This window comes from Canis lupus, chromosome 19, assembly GCF_003254725.2.
Source record: "Canis lupus dingo isolate Sandy chromosome 19, ASM325472v2, whole genome shotgun sequence".
NCBI lineage: Eukaryota > Metazoa > Chordata > Mammalia > Carnivora > Canidae > Canis > Canis lupus.
Genome location: NC_064261.1, coordinates 37430909 through 37455847, shown reverse-complemented (window position 1 = coordinate 37455847; position 24939 = coordinate 37430909). Strand labels below are relative to the sequence as shown.

Below are 24939 nucleotides of genomic sequence, written 5' to 3'. Positions count from 1 at the left end.
TAAGATACCACTTCATACCTACTAGGATGACTGTAATTAGAAAAAATAAACAATAGTAAATGTTGGCAAGGATGTGGAGAAATTAAAACTTTCATATATTGCGGGTAGGGAATGTAAAATGGTACTGCCATTTTAGAAAAGATTTGGCCGTTTCTCAAAGTGCTAAAAATTGATTTCCTGTTTGACCCAGCAATTCCTCTCATAAGTATATACCCAAGAGAATTGTAAGCATGTGTTCATACAAAAATGTGTACATGAGTGTTCTTAGCAGCATTATGCATAATTACCAAAAAGTGGAACAAACCCAATGTCTACCAACTGATAAATGGATAAACAAATGTGGTATATCCATATAATGGAATAATATCAAGCCATATAAAGGAATTAAATACTGATACATACTAAATGTGGATGTACCTTGAAAACATTATGCTACACAAATGAAGATAGACACCAAAGGCCACATATTATATAATTCCATTTTATCTGAAATGTCCAAAATAGGCAAATACATATAGAAATTAGACTAGTGGTTGTTAGGGGCTAGGAAAAAGAGAGATTGGGGAGTGATTGGTAATTAACATGGCGTTTCTTTTTAGGGTAATAAAATATTCTGGAACCCGGCATTTTGGGGGGAGGGTAATAAGATATTCTGGAATTAGATATTGATGATGTTTGCACATGTCCATGGATATACTAGGAAATATTGAATTGTGCTCTTTATTTGAAAAAGATAATTTTACTGTATGTGATTTATATCTCAATAAATCTGTTATTTATAAAATATGCTAAGGGGAAAATCAGAGTTACTGGACTCCTCTGAGTTAGGTTCACCTTACTCATTTCTGAGCAATAGACAAGAGTGCAAATAGACGTCCGTATGCCACAAGTCAAATGTTTTAAAATTGTGAATCAAGCAATCACAGTCTTAAATGTGTTTTATTCCCTTGCACTGACAAATACATCTTCATCCAGGAACAGTTCTATACTGTTGGCTATGGGAAATGAGCAAGGGCTTTAAGAAGAACAAAGATGTGATAGTATCATTATTTCTGAAACAGCTTGTTGGTGGCCCTGTCAAGGTGTAGGTAGAGGAAAGCCTGGGGATGGTAGCAGTAAGTAAGCAGTGGTGATCACCCTCCCCAGAATTGAGGTGGACACAAACCAATATCATAGTATGGAGATAGTTTGGCAGATAGATCAGGCACGCTAAAACTGGGTCAGCAGAGATAGATAGATGTAGAAGGAGGAAGAGATGTGAGAAAGGAGAAAGAGGTGGCTGACCTTTAGAACTTCACTGACTCAGGCTGGTGACATCATTAACTAAGAGATAAAAGAAGAAGTAGGTTTCTTCTTTTATCAGGTGGGAGTAGAGGAACTTTGAGAGCTGGGCTTTGGGTATGTGAGGCTGAGCTATGTGTAGGATATTAGGTGGAAATTACCAATTAGTATTGAGAAGCACATGCTTGGAGTATAGAAAAGGGGTCTGAGTTAGTAAAATGATTTAGAAGTCCCTGGAATCGTCAGAGTCCCAGGGGGGATTAAGAACCAAATGGAATGAAACACAACAGAGCCAGTACCATTAATAATTAGACTCTGAAATGTTCCTACTTAAACAAAAGACAAAGATAACACCATTTGCAAGAAACTGTCATGATGTGTAGTAGAGTCTTCATGGTGAGCTTGATGCTTTTGGTTAGAAAATGGTGAATATAGGGCAACTGGATGGCTCAGTGGTTGAGTGTCTGCTTCAGCTCAGGTCATGATCCCGGGGTCCTGGGATTGAGTTCTGCTCCAAGTAAGGAGCCGGCTTCTCCCTCTACCTATGTCTCTGCCTCTCTCTGTGTGTTTCTCATGAATTAAGCAAACAAAATCTTACAAAAAAAGAAAATGGTTATTATAATATGATCCATAACCAGTAACAGGTGGGAAGAACAAATAAAATCAGCCAAATTATAATGGAAAAGACATAGAACTGAATTTTTCATTTATATATAAATTATAGCTTATATTTAAAAATATACATACAACAAAAATATATTACTGGTGAAGTTTTGCTTCTTAGGATTCTTTTGCTGTGATAACCTGTGTTTGAAAGAAGAAAAATAGGCTGTTAATTCTTAATTGCCTTAACTGGCTGATGATGCTAGTTAATGTTGTTATTAGATTTATACCTGAAAGTACTTCAGAACCATTAATTAGACATTTCTTATCAGCTCTCTGCATTAGACATTACCAGCCTGCTTGCTGCTGCCATTCCCCCACGTGCTATAATTTATGCCAGATGGTGTGACTTGTTCACTGGGAAAAGTACTTCAAACCGAGAACCTGCTGGTTTTTGGTTATTGGAAGAGCATTGATTTGAGTTTGGTGTTGCAAAGTGTTTCATTTGTTTACTTGCCAAATGAGTAAAATATGCATGTTTTCACTGGCTTAAATTTCTGTCTAAAATACTTTTCTGTACTTTGATTGGCAAGGCACAGAACTGTTACTCTATCCTGTCATCCAGGTCTGGCTTCAGGAGTCCCTACTCTCACCTCCTCACCGGGAAGAGGCTGTGTTGTTTCTTTGGATTCGTTGGCATTTGTGCATTTCTAAGAGAGACAGGTATCTGCACAATAAGTGATTGGACTTAGTTGGAGGAATATGGAAAGGTTGGAAGTTGAATGTGTTAATCAGGTTTCTTATTATCAATAAGCAGCAATCATGTAATTTCAGTGAGCTGTGAAGGTGATAGGTTTAGGCCATATTCTAAAAGAAATAAAGATTATATGCCTCTCCATTTCAGTTCTACCAAAATGTCCATGTCCTCCTCTTCTTTCCTGGCTTTTAGAAATCCTATAGCAGGGACGGACTGTCACCTGCCTCTGTGATTTACAAGTCATGCTCTTTTATGTCTGGATCTGCATCCTATTGTAATGCTCTGATTGGATTTGAAACGGGTTGCTCTGAGGTAGGTTTTCTCATAATCTGATGGTGGGAGTAAAAATTGGCATGACTTTTATGGAAAGCCTTTTAGCAACATGTGTTAGAGTATTTTAATCTATTCTAATTTTATCTGTTCAATAGAAATAATATGCGGTGTGGACAAATACCTACTTATAAAAATATTCATTACTATATTTATAGTAATAAAATATGGAAAACAACTATCTATCAATAGAAGAGTGATCAAATACATCATGGAATAGAGAGAGCTCTTGTAAATCAACAAGAAAAAGATGATGTCCCCGAATAGAAAATGGTTAATGGAAATGAAATGCAGTTCACCAAAAAGAAATGCAAATGGCTAAGAAGCATTTGAACAGATGTTCATTCTCATTAGGAATCAAAGGATACAAATGAAAATAATGATATATTATTTTAACTATTAGGAAAGATGAAACTGTTCCATTGATGAGGAGGTAGAAATCAGGCATTCTCATTTACTCTTCATTGGAGTGTAATTGGCACAAATGTGGAGGGGGAGAAATTTGAATGGGAGAGAGCATACTTTTGACTCAGCAGTGCACTTCTAAGCTTGTATTTTAAAAATAATCAACAAGTCTACAAAGGACATGTATAGGATATTTACCAGTTACACTCATGCTAGTGAAAACTGAGAATAATCCAAAACACATTAGTAGGTGATTGTTAAATACATGATAGTACAACCACATGAGGGAATACTATATAGCCTTTAAAAACTAATGTAGATCAAGGGGTTCCTGGGTGCCTGACTCTGAGTCTGTTAAGCCACCAACTCTTGATTTCAGCTCAGGTCATGATCTTGGGTTGGTGGGCTCAAGCCCCACATCAGGCTCCATGGTGGGTTTGGAGTCTGCTTGAGATTCTCTGCCTCTCTCTCTCTCTCACTCTGCCCCTCCCCCAGCTTGTGCATGTACACACACACTCTCTCTCCCAATAAACAAACAAGCAAACAAGAAAAATTGATGTAGATCTAGTTGATAGGGATGATCCTATGATACAGGAAGTGGAAAATGTAGGCTAAAAATAAATGTGTATCATGAACTTATTTTTAAAAATGCACATCTTCATCTGCATATATGTGCATACAAACAAAAGTTTGAAAGTCCTATCACTGGGAGGCCTGGGTAGTTCAGTGGTTAACTGCCTGCCTTCAGCCCAGGTCGTGAACCTGGAGTCCCGGGATCGAGTCCCACATTGGGCTCCCTGCATGGAGCCTGCCTCTCCCTCTGCCTGTGTCTCTGCCTCTTTCTCTCTTTCTCTCTCTCTGTGTCTCTCATGAATAAATAAATAAAAATCTTTAAAAAAAAAGAAAGTCCTACCACTAACATGAGATAACTTGTTTCTTATTATATCTTTTTGTATTACTGAATTTGTCTTTAATTCTTATATATTAATAGCATAATCAGTAAAATGCACCTTCACCATTCACCATTGTAATCCAAGAAATAAAATAATACATTCATAAAATGAAATATTATATAGCCAGTTAAAATAGTGATTTTTGAAAAAATAGTAAATTAAATAAAAAATACATAGAGAAAAGACTGGAGAAGAAATTCATCAAATGTTAACAGTGTTTATCTATGACACATACATACAACAAGAATTATGGCCACAGCCAAAGTATTTATAATAAATATCATTTTCGTATTTGGAAAAAAATTTAAACAATTTAAAAGAGTTACTTGTTTTGTGACCAATTTCTACATAATCTCTCTTTTTTAGGTCCCACAGATCAAAATGTCATAGGTACACCTATAAATACACACAGTAGAGTATATATTGTACATACCAGATATATGTCATGAACCAATTACAAAATGCTTATATATGGGCACTTGTTTACCAGTGGGCAGTGTAGACACTGTGACAGGAAGAAGTGTAGGTAGTTGGGTCTCCCAGAGGGTTATAGAGAAAAGTCATCTAGACTCTTAAAACACTTCTATACATTTGGTAAATGACCCACAGGCTTAGATGAATCATATTATCTTGTTTGCTTTTTCAGAGAGCACATTTGGAAAATTTGGTAAGGTGTGTTTTTTGCCAAACCATCCAAAGTAATTTAATAATTTATCCCTTCCCCCCATACCCTCAAATTATTTTAAGTTGATTTAGTCTTCTCACCTTCTTAGATTATAGTCTTTGGTTTTCACAACAACCCTGTGAGTCAGGCAGGGTAAATATTTACATTTCCCAGATAAGGAAAGAGCTTCAGAGAGGTTAAATACATTGCTTAGGATCTCAAACTAGAAATTCAAGGACCTGGGATCTGAACCCACATGCTTCTAACAATCCATTTATTTCTGGGACTTGAATCCAAGTTTACAATGCCTCCAAATGCAGTTGTTTTTCTACATATTATCATTCTATTCTTCTCTCAAAAGCTTATGATGACTTTAAGGTAGTTCCAAGATTGAACCTGGATGCATTTTCTAACAAGGCACCAGTGAGCTGAAAGGAAAGAGGAATTCTAGCCAAAGGAGTGACTTCGGTAAGGCATAGGCCAAGGGTAGTGTTTCAGGAGTGAGTGGGAGGTGAGTGGGGTCTTAAACCCAAATGTCTGTGAAGGTCACGCAGGTGAATATAAAAAAAATAGAAGCCTGGCAGGAGTGAGAAAAACAAAATCAATTGCATGCTAATAAATAGGACTGCCCCTGGATCTCATTGTGTCAGAGCAGCAGGGATTCATGAGGATGTGGGTGAACTGGGGAGTGTGTCCTGCTGAATGCCGGGAGGAGGTAGCTGTTCCTCAGCACCAGCAATTGTTGCCAGAAAGAGCTGGCTCTGTGTGTGTTTTTCAAATTATTTTTAAAAAGCTGGAAATCTGATTTTTACATAAATCTCCCCATTTGAAATGCTAGCTGTAATTTTAAAATAATAATTTGTAGGCCAACTAGAATCTATCTGAAGGCCATCAAAACTCCTGGAGTTGCTGGTTTGTGATTTCTGGGACATACTCTGTCTTGAGCGTTTACAGAGCTCCTGATAGATCAAACTCCGTTTCTGTTTTCTTGATGTGCTGATTATGCCACTGTGATTCTTGACATTTGTCCTTTACATATTTAGGAAAACATCCCTCTTTCATCTTCACACCCACGTAAATCAGCCCTCTCTGACCCTGGTCCTTTCTCACATTCCTTCTAAGAGGTAGGAAGACAAGGGTGTGCCTGAGAGGATACCTCCGCGTGAACCCCCAGAACAGCCTACATAAATAGTAGACTGCTGAATGTGAGCACAGAGGAATGGCCCTCAGGGCTTGGGAAAGATGTGCTTTAATTAAGCTACATTTCTGACTTTAATTATTGTCTAGACTAGAATTTTTTGTGAGACTGTAAATGTAGGGGTGGTGGCTTGGTGATACAAATCACTCAGGTTTCCTTTGCCTGTAAGAGTCCAAGGAAAGGGTGCCGAGGGAAAGGTTAAAAGATGTATGAACAGTGGTGGAAATTATCATGTTAAATCTACAAACTGGAACAAACATTAGCCTACTGCCTAGACCTGAAATTAGCAAGGACGTGTCCCCCCAATTCCACAGCAACCATCGCCACTGCGGTAAAATGTATATAAATCTGACTCTTTGTCTGTCTCTGTCTGTCTCTGTCTCTGTCTCTCACACACACATATACCTTAATTCTAGAGGACATTCTAATACATCTTTGGGGCATTTTAACTTTGGAAATAATTATCTTCATAAACCATCTTGGGGCTAATTTTTAACATTTATTTAAGATTTTACTTATTTGAGAGATAGAGAGAGAGATATCATAAGCAAGGTGGAGGGGAGAGGGAGAAGCAGACTCCCCACAGAGCAGGGAGTCCGATGTAGGACTCCATCCCAGGACCCTAAGATCATGACATGAGCTGAAGGAAGATGCTTAACCAACCCAGCCACCCACGTACCCCTAATTTTTAACATTTTAAATATGCAATGTTTTACTGTGTACTGTGTTTTTAAATAATGATTTTTTTATAGAATTTTTGGAAAATGCCACAAAGTATATGAAAGAGGACAACATGTTATAAATAATCCCATTACCCAAAGATGCTCATTGTTATAATTCTGGTGTGTACTCTCCTAATCTTTTTGCTATGCTTTTAAGAAAAACAGGCAAATGAACAACAACCCCCCCCCCTAAAAAAAGCAGACAAACCCTTGACTTTATGCAAATAATCTGAATATCAAGAATTGAATTTTGTGGTAAATTCATTCCACATAAGTCAGCAGTGAGAAAAAAGTGCTGAAAGGTGAGGCCACAAGAAAGAATTCAACTCATAAGAGAGGCGAATGAGCACTTCCTCAGCATTTTAAATGCATTTTGACTGAAGGGATAAAGGCCAATAAGGACAGGCCCACTGGGGGCACTGCATACAGTGGTGACAGGTTCAAACACAGGTGAAACACGCGTGAACACAGCGTACAGCCCCTGTGAGACATCTGGAGGATCCTTATAAAAGAATGTCTCAGTCCAATGGCTTTGGATAGGAGGAATTCTTGTACTAACTCAGCCTGAAGCATCTTCCATTAGTCACTCTCTCTAGCACTTGCTGCCTAATCAATCATCATAAATAAAAGCAACACAATCTAGAATATTTTAAGCCCTCACTCTGTGTGTATTTGTGGGCAATGGTTAGACGTGGACATTTTAGCACCGTCTCATTGAATTTTTTGTAACTATTGAGATATTATCTACATACCATTTAAAGTGTATAGTTCCATGGTTTTTAGTATGTGTACAGATTGTGCAACCATCAACACTATATAGTTTTAGAATATTTTTGTCACCTCAGAAAGGAACCCTCTACTCTTACCCTAGGCGGGGGGCCAAGGGCCACTGTAGCCATCTACTCTTACCAGTCACTCTCATTCACCTCAGACACCCCAGTATATTCTTATTAGATGTGTGATTTGCAAATATATTCTCCCATTCTCCCATGGCTTGTCTTTTCATTTTTTTTTTTGTTGCTGTCCTCTGACCCACAAAAGTTCTTAATTTTGTTGAAGTCCAATTTATCTGCTTCTTTCTTGTATTGCTTGTACTTTATCTCCTCTAAAATCGATCGCTTAATCCAAGGCCACGAAGAGATACTTCCATGTTCCTTCTAAGAATTTTTACAGTTTTGGCCCTCACATTTAACTCTGGGATCCCTTTGGAGGCCATCTATATATAATGGTGGGAGGTAAGTAAAGGTCAACTCTATTCTTTTACAGGCAGATATTCTGTTGTTCAGTACCATTCATTGAAAGGACTATCATCTCATTTAATGTCTGATTTAATTTTCACAATAGTCTGAGGAGTTAAGAATTATAATCCCTCTTTGCAAATGAGGAAATGGAGGCTCAGGGAGGGTAAGTGACTTGTCTGAGCACCCTAAGGGATTCCAGGGAAGAAGTGAAATTTGATTTGACTCTAAAGGCAGGGTTCTTCCCACAATAGCAAAATGAACATCTATGACGTGCCATATAGTAGTAGAACAAACACACACAAAAGAGTACTTATTGCTCATTTGATGCCTTTAAGGGTTTTTTTTTTTTTTTTTCAATTAATCTTATTCTTCCTAAGGAGCTATCCGTGCCAAGAGCTCCAGGGCTAGGAGAGATGAATAAGCACAGTTCTTATTTTTTAAAAGCTAATAATAGTACACTAGAAACAAGGGAATTTCCTACAAGTAGGATGGCTGTAGAAGTCAGTATTTTTGGTCAAAGCCACAGAAATTGGTTTAAGGAGCTGCACAGTCAGAGGCTCAGAGAGGGAGCAGGAGATTGGAGAACCAGCCTGCAAACTGCAACCGAGGCAAGTCCAGTAGCTCAGAAATAGGCCGCTAGAAACTGTCTTGGGCAAAAGGAAGTAAGACCAGGACATCAGAGCCATTGCAGAACACTACCGAAGACACCATGAGCGTGCCTGATTGTGCCCGAGTCTTTGCCTCCACACGCCTGCATCCGGAAACAGGTGGGAGCCTCTGGCTGGATGAGCTAGAGTTGTGTGCCCACGCCGTGTGGGCAGCGGGCCAAGGTCCACTCCAGTCCATCCGTGTCACACACAGTGAGGAATCCTCCAGAATAACAGGGCCGAGGATGCTGGAAATGCCCACTCTCAGGACAGCAGAGAAACCACTCTTTCTTCTGCTATTCTCATCGCTTTCTTCTTATCAATGAGCCACAGAGCCAAGCTGTCTTCATCTTTCTATTTCATTATTTCTTATTCCTTTCATTATTTCACACGACTTGTTTTTCTAATGCAGTTATACTCTCCCTGTGGTCAGGAGCCGTGTTTCACACACCACTACTTCCCAGCTCCCTTTGCACTTTAAATACAGGCTTATGGGGTGTGTTTTCCAATTGCTAGTGATTCCTGGGGTACCCCAGGGGCCACAGTCAAGTCTTCATAACTCACATGTGGATGCTCATCAGCCAATTTATAATCTTAAACCTGACTTTCCTTCCAGTCCCAAATGATCCTAAAGACCCTGCCCCTTCTAGCAGCTGGGGACGCACAGGGAGTGTTTGCCTCCTTCGACATCAGCTGAATGCAGAGGGTTGAGGGGAATGTTGATGATGGGCTCTGTTACTGGGAGGGCTGTCAGCCAAATCATGGCTTTAGCCCTGCCCTCACATTTCTATTATTATTGCCTTTATTCTGAACTTTCCAACTCTTTAAGGTATTTCTTTTTAGGGCTTCTTTAATCCATCAAAATTCTGTGGAGTTCTGGGTTCTTTCCCTTGTTTATCGTCAGGGGTCAGAACTGGTTGTCTTTTCTGTTCTATGAGTCCGTGGGGAGGAGAGTGGAATCCCCCAAATAGCTGAGCTCTGACTCAGCGCTTCTAGGACCTTCTCCTTCTGGCCTCTCCCAGCCCCCTTCTCTACTTTCTGCAGTTTACAGAGCACTCAGTTGGTGTGATCTGCTCTCAATAAAACTATCTCTGACCACACTGCAAAGTAACAGCAGGTTCTTATTTTAATTACATACATTTAGGATGAAGGTTGCTAGGCACCATGAAAAGCATTAATTTGTTGTCATATCAAGCACTGCTGTGGTTTTTCTCATCCTTGGAACTGTTGGCTGCAATGTCTCTTGATTTTTCTGAGAAAGTAGATGTTCACCTTTTGTATTTGTAAAGAACAGCTTTCCGAGGGACAGGAGGAGAGAAGGGCCAAGTTTACGAAAGATAAATAAGTGTAGTCATTAATTTGTAAGAAGTTCCCAAAGGCTGCATGCCTAAAGAGTATTTTCCTTTTGAGCAGTAATCATTGAATCATTGATTCACTCAGGGGTAATGCACGTGCATTATAAATATATATTCAGTGGTTTGAACTATCAGCATTGTTCGTGAATGCCTGGCTAACATGTAGCCCACGCGTATCTCCATCCCCAGCACAGATACCCTTGACCAGTAGCTCAGTGGCCAGGCTTATTCCTACTTACTTAGCAGGATGGAGAAGGGGGAGGAGGGGAAACGATTCAGGGTACACAATGAGGTGTGTTGTGCTGATGTCACAGGGAGACAAAGTTGTTTTGTGATGGTGGGGTGGTCATGAGAAAATTGGGTGGGAAAATGTCTCTTATGTATGAAGATTTGAATCCAAGGAGAAATAAAAGACATCTCCGTTGTGAAAATGTAAGTAAAATCCTCTTTGTATTTAGAGTCCAGTCTGATGGAGACAGTCCTACACTTGAATCTTTTTATTTCAATTTGGACTTCAATTGCTGATATAATGCCTTGCTTCATTAAGACAACAAGAGCCTTTTCAGTGCCAATCTCTGCCTGGAAGGAGATAGAACTCTGGAGTAGCAGAGAGTGTGGTGGAGGAGGGGAGTCGTCTTTACTGTTTCTCATGATCAATTGGGCTTGTCTCTCCTCTCCTGATGGCTACTTTCCAGACCCCATACCCCAAGCAACAATCTTCCATCCCACTTTTCAGTTCTGTTAGTTTGAATCCTGATGGTGGGATTCCTTTAGGACTTATTGAGCACCTACTGTGTGCCAAGCACTATGCTAACAGCAAACTGTAATAGCTAGTGCATTAGTGTCTATCCTGTGTCAGGTGCTTTGTGCATTCTGGAAATAACAGCTTTCCTGAGGTACAGGGGAGAGAAAAGCCAAGTTTAAGAAAGATAAGTAAGTGCAGTCATTAATTTGTAAGAAAGTTCTCAATGGGTATTTTCCTTTTGAGCAGTAATCATTATTCCTGATTGAATAAAAAATATGTATAGAATGGGTTTCCTCCAAGCCTCAAAAGATGGCTATTTTGCAGATGAGGCAATTGAGGCTTAGTGAAGTTGAATCACTTGTCCAAGGTCAATTAACTAAGAGGTGGTTAAGACTCAGAATTTGAACGCAGTTCTGTTTGACTCTACAACCCAAATACATGATTTTTAATATGCTGTTTTTCTACTTTTATGGTGTATGTTGCATTTGAAAAGAGAGGGAGATACATTAGAACCTTTGAAAATTGATGAGAATAAATATCTATCTAACAACTAGCTAGCTATCTTCTCAGAGTGGGGAAGATTCAGCAGCTGAGGCCCCCCTGTGAATGCTATGATTTCCAGGCTCGGATTATTACTTTGGTTGCTAAACTCTGTCCTCTGTGGTCCTAGCTGCCCTCTGGACCTGTGCACAGGCTGATCCTCTCCAAGCTCTTCCTCCCTAAGTACCTTAGAGACCTCCCTCCGCTCTGCTGTCTCACAGATGGGATCTCTGAATTCCTGCTGCCAATCTCTCTGGCTACTAAATTTCAGCAGCTGCTTCTGATTTTGGCAGCTGCAGTTTTCCCTGTTAGTGCCACTGTTGTATTCCCCATTACTTAAAGGATGACACTTAGGGCCCTTTCCCAGACCTTTGGGATCAGGTTCCCTGCTGGGTTTGGGGAAGGGAGGGTGAGGTAGGGGCTATGAGAATCTGGATTGGTGAGACTCCCTGCTAAGACTTGCTTCCAAATCTGTCTCAGACCAGTGCTGATCTCAGTGTGTCGTCTAAGGAAAAGTTGTTGAGAGTGATCAGCAGTAGGGTGGAAAGTTCAACTTCTAACTCTATTAGGCTCTGTTCTCTCCTGATGTTCACTTTGACCCCTGGTTCTAGGCTAGTGTTTGCACTCTTAAGATCATATTAGAGAAGCAAAACTAAGTCAGAAATGAATTCTCAATGTGGACACAACAGTTTATATTGATGTAATATAATTTCATCTCTAGAAAAAAGCGCCTATATTGTGCTTACTTTCATTGACTATACTAGGACCTTAAAACTAGGTATTTGTGTGGAAATCTGCAGACTAGGAAAAGTGAATGATATCATAGTAGCATAAAACCACATGGAGGATATCGAGGATAGTGCTGTGTTTGGGAGAATATTTCTTCATAAGCTTGCCATGATCTCACTAGCTGTGGGAGTAAATAATATCCTCATTTAGAAATGTGGGAGTTGAGCCCAAAGAAAGGGCTGAATGAGTGAATAATGATCTATGTCTGCCTAAGTTAAAGTTCTCAGCTGAAGGCAGCTTTGATTGAATTGGAGTGGTAACTCAGTTGAATTGCCAAGCCTTATGCTTCTGCTATGTGATGCATGAGTCTGTCCAAGACCCCAGTTGAAGGCTGTGGCACTCCTAGGGTATTGAAAAGAGGCTAATTGGGAAACTCTGTGATGGTAAAGAAGATGTGGATTATGGCAGGTGGTTCTTTTACCAAGTTCACAGATCAAACTACTCCTCATGGCAGCTCAGCCCCACTGAGGCGCCCATCATTCATGAAAACTAAGGAGTACCTACTATGCGCCTGGTATTGTGATGGACACTAGAATGGTTCTGTGAACATGACACAGTCTGTTTTCAAAAAAACTCCTGTCGGTGGGACATTAGGAAAAGACAAGACATGAGCCATGTCAGCCCAGAACCAGACTCTACAGATGGAAACTGCTCAGAGAGAACCTTTTAGGAAGGACATGGAGGCTTTGGTGGCACAGGCAGGAAATCATTGCTCCTGAGCCAGGACATAGGAAAGCCTGGGATAGGGGCTACTGTTTGCCTAAGTCATCTTGATAATCCTGAGTCTAGGGATTTGAGGAATTTATTAAACTTGCATGTGATGCAGCAAAAGGAATGCCAGCCTGGAAGACCAGAGAACTGTAGGTCTCATCACCACCAGAACTTTGCCCCCTCTCCCCCCAACCCCTCTTCAACATTCACCTTGGAAAAATGATCAGAGCACTCTGGGTCTTAGTTGTTTGATCAGTAAAATGGTACTTTACTTCCCTGGAGGTGAAGGGCTGGACCCCCTATCTTCTTAATTTTCTTTCAATTCTCAAGTCTATGATCTTTTGATTTGTGCTTTTCTCTGTTGATAAAGGCAACACAAAAGCCGATCTTTGCATAAGTGTGTCATTTGCTAGTTTAAACCCAGTACCCAACCCTGGACACTTGAATAACCCCTGGACCAGATAAGTGGTCCACAGGACCTGGTCCTAGATGTTGCTGAGTTCACTTGAATCAAGTCTTTAAAATGTTTTTCAGCTTTAAGAGAAAAATTGTTTGTAGAAATTACTGCCCGCTATTTAACCATCTGAATTTAGTGATGAATTAAAGGTTCATTGTAATGGTGTTATCTTTAAAGGACATTTAAAATGTGTTTGGTAAATGACATTGACTCATGTTTATTTTTGAAAAATATCCTGGTTTGTTTCATAACAGTCATAGTGGGTTAACAAGTATCTATTGAGTGCCATTATGTACGGAGAAGTAAACGGAGCTTCATTGTCCAGGAGCAAAGGAGTAGAAAGTATTCCTTTTATTTTTAAGAATCTTACCATTTATTTGAAATAAGGCATGTGTCTGAGAACAATTGTAGAGCAGTTTGGCAATACATTCCTTAATATGCTTTGAATTGAAGGCACGAGTTCCAACTGTTGGCATAGTAAAGAAGACAATATAGAAGGGAAGTTTATGTTGTTTGGAGTCTTGAAAGAGCTGCTAATATGCTTTCCCAAGGCAGTCTCTAATATTGAAATTCATCTCAAAGCCCTAAAACCAGAGTTAGACACAAATTGCAGCAAGAGGACAGACCACGGATGAATCCCTAAAACTGGGTACATAGGATATAAAAGAGCAAGAGAGAAGTCCAGAAACTTCCCCTGGCAATGCCTGATGTGAACCAGGTACTTTAAACTTGCTACTGTGTTAATTCCATGTGATCATGTTCTTTCTCTATTACTGATCAGGAGTCTGAGATTCAGAAAGGCAAGATAAAAATTTTCCCAGTTAGTAATGGTTGAAGGTGGACTTGTTTCTAGGTCTACCTGGAGAAAAGACATGTCAGTGTGAGTGGGTAGCAAATGGTATGAGTTGAATGTGGGTCTCCAGTTCACCCTTATACAGTCCGCTAAACTCAGTAATATAATAATTAGCTGAGATCACTATCCATTTTAACTGTACTGGAGTGATAGAAATTTGGATAAAAACTGCTCAGGCAATGGATTCCAGGTCTGGGAGGCGACCTGTCTATGTTTCTTATTCCCCCAGTAGTTTTTGTAAAGTTTTTTGGCCAGAGGCAAACTACAGAGCAACTTGAAAGCTATATAAAGCAAATGTGTAATGGTGTTTGGCAATGTTCTGAAAGTAGCTACCAAGAATGCATACTACAGGGAGGAATGAAGAACCAATTTCTGGCCAAAATCCATTTTGAATGGAAAAGCTTTTAATGGATGAATTCTCCTTCAGTAAATTGTTGCTTTCCGTTTAATAGCCATTATTCACTATTTTATTTGTAATTCTTTATGCATGTACATATGTGACCCTGTCTGCGAGGCAGTAGATATTTGTTTATGAACTATGTGTTCTTTCCTGAAGAGTAAATATCTCACTAAGCCCTCTGCACCTTCTTCTCTTGCCTTGTGATGATCATTTGTTCTGTATATGTATCTTTTTCTATTAAAATTTAAGAACTTGGTTTTCCCTCTCTGATCTTTCCTAATTAGAAATTACATGGGTGAATTGGAGTCCTTCTAATCTACTATATAAATAAATATAGGAACTGAACTTCATGTGCCTATCAGGTGCCTTTCACAGCTTTTGTAAAATTGTGAGTCACGAAGCCATGCCTGAGTAGTCTTGCAGACTTGTTAGATCAAGAGTCTGTCTCCTTCGGGCCATACTCTCCCACTCAGATTTCTTGTTTTCCTGATTTCTGAGGCTATCTTCAGCAGCTGTTCCTGCCTGTGGGCCATGAACTTTTGTGAGTGGGAGGGAGATGCAGAGTTATTGCAAAGGGTGTGTAAATTCAGATGAACCCAAGCAGCCATATGTGTACTATGATTTTTCAAAATTATATAGAAGTATGTGATATATATATATATGTATACATTTGTATGTGTGTGGGTGTATATATATATACACATATAGATAGATGGATAGATAGAATAATGAATGAATGAATTATAATGGCTTTTAAAAATATATTAAAATATTACTAAACTCATAATAGGTGTTAATCATAATCCCTTTTTTCCGAATCAGCGAATGGTAAAAGTGTAAAATTATTACATAGAAGTTTGTGAAAAGTTTTGAGGTTAAAAAAGAGGAAACTTCATAACCAAAAAAGAATTATGCTCTACTTCAATTAAAATCATTTAAAGCACTTATACCACTTACTACCTAGAATGTGAAATTCCCAAACTTAATCGACTTATTTTCCTTCACTTTCTAAAGCAAAGAAATGAAAGTCTGAAAAAGTTAATGTTCTCCCAATATTTTTTTTTCTCTCTCTCCCTTCTTTTTCTATTCTCATTGTATTGATTGGAAATATTCTGTTGTATTCTTGTATTATCCTTGATGCAGAGAGGAATGATTATCATGTTTTATTATTTATTACATTTGATTATTAGTTTTAAATAGCACTTCTTTACCATATTATAGAAGTATTCTATTTCTGATTTGCCTTGAATTAGCAAAAACCAAGAATAGATGCTGAATTTCACAAATGTCTTTAAAACATCTGTTAGATGACCTACTTGATCTAGTATTGTAGTAGATTAAATTGTATCAAACACTTCTTGTTTATGATTCTTTCTTCCTTTTCTAAGCTGTAGGCCTTGATTTGTGGCTCTTTGAAGAATTCATAAATATCAGCCTTACCACCATCATTGTCTTTTTCCTTTGTTATTATTTGCTAGTTTCATCAAGTTTTCCTATCAGGTTTATACAAGTTTCCCAAAATGAATTTGGAGGTGGTTCATCTTTCTCTGTGTTCCAGAAACTGTTTATGTAAACCTAGCAGTAAAGTACAGTCATTGAGCCCATGGGCTTTGGGGACATGCATAGACCTCAGTTCAAACCCAGGCTTACTCACTTGCAGGTTTTATAACCTTGGGCAAGTTACTTAACTTGTCTAAGCGTGAGTTTTGTTACCTATAAAATGTAAACACAAGCACCTACAGTACAGAGATTTTGTGAGATTAAGTGAGATTATATATGCAAAGCCCTATCACAGCTCCTGGCTGGTGTAAACATTAAATAAATGTGTTTGTTTCTAAGATATGGTGATAAAGATGGTGATGATGATAGTGATATTGTTATTATTGCGTGGAAATGATCTTTTCCTTGAAATTAGTTGTGTGTAGTAATGGAATAACTTTTTAAGAAAAGAGTGTTTGGGGCACCTATGTGGCTCAGTTGGTTGAGCTTCTAAATCTGGGTTTCCGATCAGGTCATGATCCTAGGGTTGTGGGATCAAGCTCCTAAAAAAAAAAAAAAAAAAAAATTGGACATTTCCCCTTGCTCCTTTAACTTGTCCAGTTTTCCTATTTCATTAAGTTAATTTTAATGACTAATTTCAAGAGAAATTTACCTCTAGATTATTGAGATCTTCAAAATTATTAGGCCAGGTATAAGGTATACTCTGTGATATATAGATCTCTCCTTCTCCAAATATAAGTATATATACTTATATAGAGATTTTTTAATTTATGTTTTTATTTACATATAGAGATCTATCTACCTATCTACCCATATACATACATATATATATTCATTTGCTTTAATTTTTATTCTTGAATATTGTGATTTTTCTTTTTCTTCATATTCTTATCATAGGTTTATTTTTATTCTTATGGAAGTATGATATTAAGTTTATTTTCAAACCGTTGACACTTCCTGCTTTTAAAATTATTTTCTGCTTCAAACCATATTAATCTTCCTATGCTTTTCCCAAATTTGTATTTCTTCCTTTTTGGAATATGAAGATTTGGTCATTTATTATTTATTATTACCTTTTTGAATAATGAAATCATTTAAAGATATTGGTTTACCTCTGAGTACAATTTTGACTGCATCCCACAAGCTTTTCTGTGTCATGTTCCTATTGTCATCATTTTTAATGATTTGATTATTTTATATTTTAGTTTTGACATTCTCTTTGATCTGAGACATATTTAGAAGAATAATTATAACTTCTCAAGTTTCTGTTTGTTTTCTAGTTTTCATAATTTACTTACAGTTTTCTTGCAGATGTTAAAGAACAATGCTTATCTTTTGCTTTGGTAATTGCAAATTTTATTTTTTTAATAAAATGATCAATTTTGATAGATGTTCAATGAGCAATGAAAAGAAAGTATATATGTTTTGTAGATCAGGAGTTTGTAGAATATAGAGAAATGCATTATCTACACACACACACACACTAACATACATTATCAGTCATTATTATTTAGATCTCATTACTTTTCTTTGGTCAATCATTGCTTCAAGAAGAAAAAAAAAGTGTGGTAAAACCTACACAGTCTTCTTTTATTATGATTCTATAAATTTCTCTTTGTATTTCCAATATTTTCCTTTTTGTACCTTGATGTTATGTGATCTACAGTCTGAATATCAGTGACTATCAGATCTTGTTAATACTACTGTTACAAATACTAAAGAAAAAATAAGTGTTTGAGCATGGACCATGTAGCAGGTATTGAGCTGGGAACGAATTACATTAAATGATTTTTTTGACTTAATACAACAATTATATGAGGTAGATACATATAGTCATCATTTCTAATGAGGTTTCTGATGGATTGTGTTCATTAACAGAAACTAGATAATACAGTTTTTTGTTGGACATAATGCTTCTTGCCTTTCACACTGCTTCTTTAATGTTAATGTTGTGGCCCTTGCTTCCTTTTTGCTTACATTCACCTTGTATATCCCTGTCTATCTTTTAACATTTAATCTTTATGTCATATAATGTGGTGTTGATGTATAGTTGCTATCCTACAAAGAAATATCTGGGGATGATGAGGTCTTTCAGAGTCACTTCATTTGGTGTATATCTTTTCTAGGCGGCATATCATTGGATGTTGTTTATGATGAATGTCAAATGGTTATTAGGGGAGTTTAACCCACTTACAGTTATTGTGTTAACGATATGTTTGATTTACTTGTGACTTTTAGTGTTTTGTTATTTTTTATGTTTCCTTTAATTTTCTTTTTTGCTTTTACTGTTGCCATATGGACTGTGAGTTCTTTGATTAAATATCCATACAAATTGGTTTGGAGAGTGTACATCTTGTTTTTATCCCACTTTTGATTGACATCTGGCTCGTCCTACAGCTGAGTTCATTCAACACTGTCAGCACGATAATTGGAGTTTCCATTACAGCTGCTGCTTCACAGACTCCATGTGCCAGCCTACAGTAAATCATGTTCATGGTCGTGAATTTCTCTTTTTGTTTATGATCTCATTTGAAATAATTTATTCTTTTGAAAATGAAACATATATTTATCACACAATGCAGTCTTCTCTTCATTTATGAGTTTTGTCCTAATCATATAACAAATGTTAAATGATATGTATTGATTTTCTGTTATGTACACTGTGCTGAACTATGTGAATTTGAAGGAGGAAGAAAAGGAATACAAAGTAATATCTTTGTTCCTATTTTTAACTTGCTTAAAGTACAATTGACAGGGGAACTGGATGTATGTCCATAAAAAAGTTAAATAACTTAAAATATAAAGGATGTCACTGGCACTGTGAATAAGTAAATGCTAAATGAGAAACATATGCAAAATGTGCCATGAATTCAGAGGTTGGAAATGTTGCCTAGGGTTGAAATGTCCAGAGAAATTTTTTCCTGAGGAAGAAGGAAAATATCCCAAGGTGGTGAATAGTGCAGGCAAAGTTGTAGAGATGGGCATGTACACATGTTCATGGTGTGGCAAGCAAATGATGATGGTCACATTAGAGGTTTCATGGGATTGGAGATACTTATTAGGGTGATGGATTCATTTCACAAACATGTGTTAAGCACTTAGTATCCAGAGAGCATACAGAGGGCACTTAACCAAGGTGTAGGGGCAAAAGCATGTCAAAGAAGGCTTTCAAGTCCAAGTGATGCCAGCGTTAAATCCTAAGGGACAAGGAGGAGCTCTGTGGGTAAAGATTTCAGTCAGGTGTGGAAAAGTTGGAAAGAAGTGTTTCCTAGGCAGAGGAAAGCAAAGATATAAAGGCTTACAGGTGAGAGAGGGCAGGTGCTTTTAAGAACTGCAACTATTTTTCTGTAGTCAGCATATTGAATGTGAATAGGAGAATTTGGTGAACTGGTTAGGGGGAGAAAAGCTGTCCCAAGTCATGAGAGTCTACATGGGGTACCACAAGGTAGGCTTTTGGACTTTATCTACAAGGCTTGGGGAGTCTCAAAGTGATTTTAAATAGGTAGGGAGTTGGGTGGAAAGTGGAATGTAGACAGGAAGATTGAAAGTGGGAATATTAGTTGGGAGATTATTGGATTAATTCAGATGAAAGATGTCGAGATCTGAACAGAGGCAGTGGCAGTGGGGATAGTTTTGAGACTGATTAAAACAGAAGCTGCAGCCCAGATATCAGATGGATAAATGACCTAGGAATAGGGCAACTAAGGATTGTTCCTTGGATCCTGGCTTGGGAGATGACTAGAATCTGTTTATCATTATGGGAAACACTGGAGAAAGAGAAGTTTTGCAGGCCTGGGAGGAGTTGTGGGGTAGGTTGAGATAATTTTAGGTATTATACATATGGGTTAAAGGTTTTCCTTTTCTTCTGATGTTTTCCTACTGAGTTTAGAATAATGGGGTTTTAAATATTGGCATTTCCTTAACATTGTCATGGGTGTATAACATTGGTAAAATTACTAGGCCAATAAAATATGTATAAATGTACAGACTTGTTGATGAAACAAAGTTTTATTTAGCTACCAATCCCATAAATGGCCAAACAATTAACAACGATAACGTTTGTTTCAGTAACAAAGCTTCCCAAAGACAGGGAGATTTGGATGCCTTTCAACAAAATAAATTCCTCTCTTCTCAGATGACATGTAAACTGATGTCATTTCTCATTCCATAAAGAAAAAAAAAAAAGATGAAACTTGCCATGGTTTGCAGTATTCCAATGATGACATTCTTCTCCAAAGTAGTCTAAAAAAAGACATTGTGAACAAACTTGTACTTCCTCTGCCAGAAACGCATGCCTGGCCACAAAGCAAGCCTTTCATATTTAGCCATTTAGATAATGGTTTCTACATGAACTTTCATAACATTTATTTATTGCCATAAATGAATGGACCAACCACTGCTGGAAGGCAGGAATCCAGTTCCTCAGCAGTTAGATTTCTCACTACATTATCCCAACTTTATAAAAGTTGCTCTGAAAGTCCTATTTCCTGTCAGTATTTCAGGGGCAATGTGAAATGGCACGGGTATCCCAGCTTTGAATTTTTATACTTCCTCCTGCTTGTGAAACCTATTAGCTTCATTCCATGAAGATCATGCTCTAGTTATACATATTTTAACTACCGAGCACACCCGTTTTTTTTAAGGGTGTATCAGCCACCCTTCTTTCCCCTCCCCTCTGGCTGGCTGATTCACGCTCTTCTGTGAGTTGTTGCAGCAAAAAAACCAGGCGGACTACCTGTTTCCGAAGACAAGACTTTCTGTATGTTCACTTGGGGAAGGTGGTGAAATATGATTTGGGCTGATTTGCTGGTGAGAGTTTAGCCAGGATAGATATATTGACCTTGAATGGAGGAAGACGTCTTGCAATGATAGGTTTTCCATTGACATGGTAGAGGCAATTGATTGTGAGCCTGGTCTGGAAGAGTTAGAACTCAAGGTGCCTCTGCTAAGCAGACATCTGGCTTGTTGAAGTCCTGCCAATTCCTCTCATCCCTACGTGCTGAGGCACGGGGTTCCCTCGGGTTGAGCTGGTTAAACTGGACAAACCACAGCCTCCCAGAGCAGACTCTTGGGCCATGGCCTGGGGGCTGGCTCCTGCCCTGGCAGGAAGCTGTGCCCACGTGCTTGCCTTCATCATCTCCCACTGCGTTGGTGCCAGGCACAACCAAACAGGAGCAGGGGATGGCCGTGGACAGGGCAGTTGGTGCTTGACCCTGACCTGCTCCAGAAACCCTATTTCCAGAGTCTTCCCAGCTCTTAGCTGGCCTCTCAGAATGGGCTAGGATTATAGGCCAAATTTCTGGAACCTCACCCTTGGTGGCTAGAAAATGCAGAACCAGATGCAACTGTGGAAGAAGCTACTAGATGGTTGAAAAAGGTAAAAATAAGATATCTCTTAAATAGAATTAGAACTATATATTTTCTCTCCTAAAGTAATGTAATTGCTTGAAGGCGGGGGGAAGAGACTTCAGTAAGACGATAGAAAGAAAACAACTGGGGAACATTCTACTTTGAGAAAGCAGGGAAATGCCTCATTGCTAACATTTGCTGCTCTTGGAGCTAAAAACAAATTTCTGATGTCCATATGATGCATATGATTGCAAAAGATCCCCAAATACCAGAGAACTCCTGAGAGCTTCTATTTTATTCTATAATTTAACTGTCACCTTTATCTACCTATACCTCTGCCTTTTTGCTGACTAGGAATAAAGAGAGAAATTGAGCAAAATCTGTTTTCAAAAAGAAAAATAGGAGAATGGGGGAGTCCTTTCCGTAAGAAGTAATAAGAGTTACAATGCAAGCTTGGCATGGATTCTCAGGAAGCAATTTAACTGTCTTCACAGCCCTAGTGCCCCGCACAACGCTTGACTTGCAGTTGTTCTTATTTGTTGGAAGTTGGGCTTTGGCTGTCATCAACATGAATTTGAGCCATTTAAGGCAATTCTTTACACACTAATTCTTAAGAGAGTTCCATTAATTTTATTAATTCATTTGTGCACTGGCAAACGGTTAGAGGCAGAGCTACCATACGAGACCAGAAGCATGTATAATCAACAGTAGTGCAATTCCAGCCTAAATGTTGACATTTGCATAGGTAATATAGGAAGTGGTTTACGTGCAAGTGAGAGGATATTGTGTGTGGGAGTTGTTTAGTGCCTCTTAAAAACAAGGCAAAATAACTGTTGGTTGGGCAGAAGTTTGTGTGATTAATTAAAATAAAGCTATTATATGGTTCACCTCCCCAGGCCAGTGAAAATATTTTATTGATAAGCATCTCAGTCCTATGGAATGACTTGAGAACATTCTGGAGAATGCCTGTCTTTCTAGTGAATTCCCTTCGAGTGGCCTCTAAGGGGCCCTCCATCCCCAACCTAAGAGAAACGTTCCTCACCTCTTACACATTTCCTCCTTTGCGAGAATGATATGTGCTCACTCGGCTTCCTTACCTCATAGTTATTCATTTAAAACATTATGAAATATTTAAGACAAGAATGCATGTAGAAGAACACAGTGACATCTCCTGTAGCGACACTCAGCTAAACAAATAGAACATTACCAATAAAACTGATGCTCCCGGGCACCCATCACCAGTCACATTTCACTTCTTCCCAATGCACAATGATGCAACTACTGTCCTGAATTTGGATTGACGTAATTGCCATTTTCGTATCATTCTTTTTTTTTCATATCATTCTTTATAATAGTACTAAGTATGTATGTGTGACTAATCACTATGTCATGTTGTTTTCCATATTTTTTAAACTTTGTGTCAGCGGCATTATACTGACAGTGTTCTCCTGTCACTTGGTATCTCCTCCATATTTTGGTGAGATTCATCCATGATGGTGGTGTTCCCTTGTATAAAAGTCCACAATATATTTATAAACTCTTCTGTTGATGCACATTGAGTTTACTTGCAACTTTTGCGTCAAGGGGTCAGGGCAGATATCAGCATTATTACTTGGTGCAAAGAGGGACTCGCTTGTGGGAAAGTGTAGAGGTGGTCTTCCAGCATCCTTTCCAGAGGTATGCTTGAACTCATGCACATTTGGAGGTACTGGAGGATGGGTTTCCTGAAGAAGGGATCCACCAATAGGATGTTCCCAACTTGTTGCTCTCCTTTTTGGTGAGCTGAACAGGAGCAGACCCTCATAGGACTTGGAGATGGTCAGGCTGCTTTTGCGTCAAACAGTCTGAGGGTCAAATATGAGCTGTTTTCAGTTGTCGGGCACATAAACTACCTACAACTTGGAGTTTTGGGGGCCCATGGGAAGTGTGACTCTTCCAACTGATAAGAGGTTCCTTACTGAGCAGTTCAGAAAATCCTTTATTATCACTTGTCACCACAAAGCAATTTTTTCTTGTTTCAAATACTGTTGCCGTGATCATGTCTCCTTGTATCATATGCACGAATTTTTAAGGGTATATGCTTAGGAGTAGAATTTCTGAATTGTAGGGATTGTGCCTTGTCAGATGTACTGAGGGTTGCCATTTGTTCTTCAAGTTATTGAACCAACTTATACTCCAACCAGTAACACATTAGAGTTCCCATTGCTCTACATCCTCTTTCATAACTGATATTGTCCAAACTCATTAGTTTTTGCTAATTTTATAAGTGGTATGAGATGGTACCTCAGAGAACTATTTTGATTATGGTTAAGATTGAGCCAGTTGTCTTAGATCTGTTGGTTATTAGTGTTTCCTCTTTCATTAATTGCCTTTTCTTATCATTTTGCTTCATGTTTGTGTGTGTGTGTGTGAATTGTGTCTTTTTCTTTCTGACTTGTAGGCATCTTATGTTCTGGATGTTTACTCGTGTGGACCTCTATGTTGCAAATCCTTCTCCGATTCTCTGGCCATTGCATTATATTTTTTAATGGTCTTAATGTTTATCAGAAGTTTAACTTTTGGATGTAATGGCATCTCTAGTTATTTTTTTTTAATTTTTATTTATTTATGATAGTCACACACAGAGAGAGAGAGAGAGGCAGAGACATAGGCAGAGGGAGAAGCGGGCTCCATGCACTGGGAGCCCGACGTGGGATTTGATCCCGGGTCTCCAGGATCACGCCCCCGGCCAAAGGCAGGTGCTAAAGCGCTGCGCCGCCCAGAGATTCCGCATCTCTAGTTATTAAGCCTAATTTCAAAGATCTTTTTTATTCTTAATTACTATGGGTTTCTATTCGTTTATTCATTGCTCTTAAAATTCCATATCTGTGCTTAATGTAATAACTGTCTCTTCCCTTATGAAAAAAAATCTCTTAAAAACTTTTGATTGTTGTACAATATCTTAGTTCTACCCTGTTTTTGTACTTCACTAATTTGACACTATCATATGGCTTTTTACTGCCCATGCTTGATTAAAGTTACCAATGCCTTTATCAATTTCTTTGTTACCAGTCATTTCAGACTTTCTGTTGTCATTCTTTAATGAAAGTTTATTGTTTATGTAAACTTGAATATTTGTCAGAAAATACATTTTCTTTGACTTCACTCCTGAATAGAGGTTTAGGTAGGTAGGAAACTAGAAGTTGAAGGGATTTCCATGGCTTCTGAGAAATCTAGTATCCTTACAATCTTAATTTCATGTAGATGTCATTGTTTTATACATATATATGTAAATTATATATTATATTATATAAAATATATAAATATAACATAAATATATAATTATATATTATTTATAATAAATAAAATATATGTAAATATGTATATACATGTAAATAATATGTATGGAGATATATGGATATATACACTTTTTTTTAGGGTAATTTCTTTCTGGCTGCTT

General features: G+C 38.2%; 1 protein-coding gene across 3 annotated transcripts in view; it reads left to right on the top strand.

Moving 5' to 3' along the window:
- Positions 1-24939, top strand: part of NCKAP5 (NCK associated protein 5) — a 960379-nt gene that overhangs the window by 9720 nt on the left and 925720 nt on the right. The window contains exon 1 of one of the 3 annotated variants that reach the window (XM_049097387.1): positions 21227-21528. The exons of the other annotated variants lie outside the window; for them this stretch is intronic. The gene's annotated coding sequence lies outside the window, so the exon portion shown is untranslated. Of the gene's footprint in view, positions 1-21226; positions 21529-24939 lie in introns of those variants that run through there. 3 annotated transcript variants of the gene reach the window in all.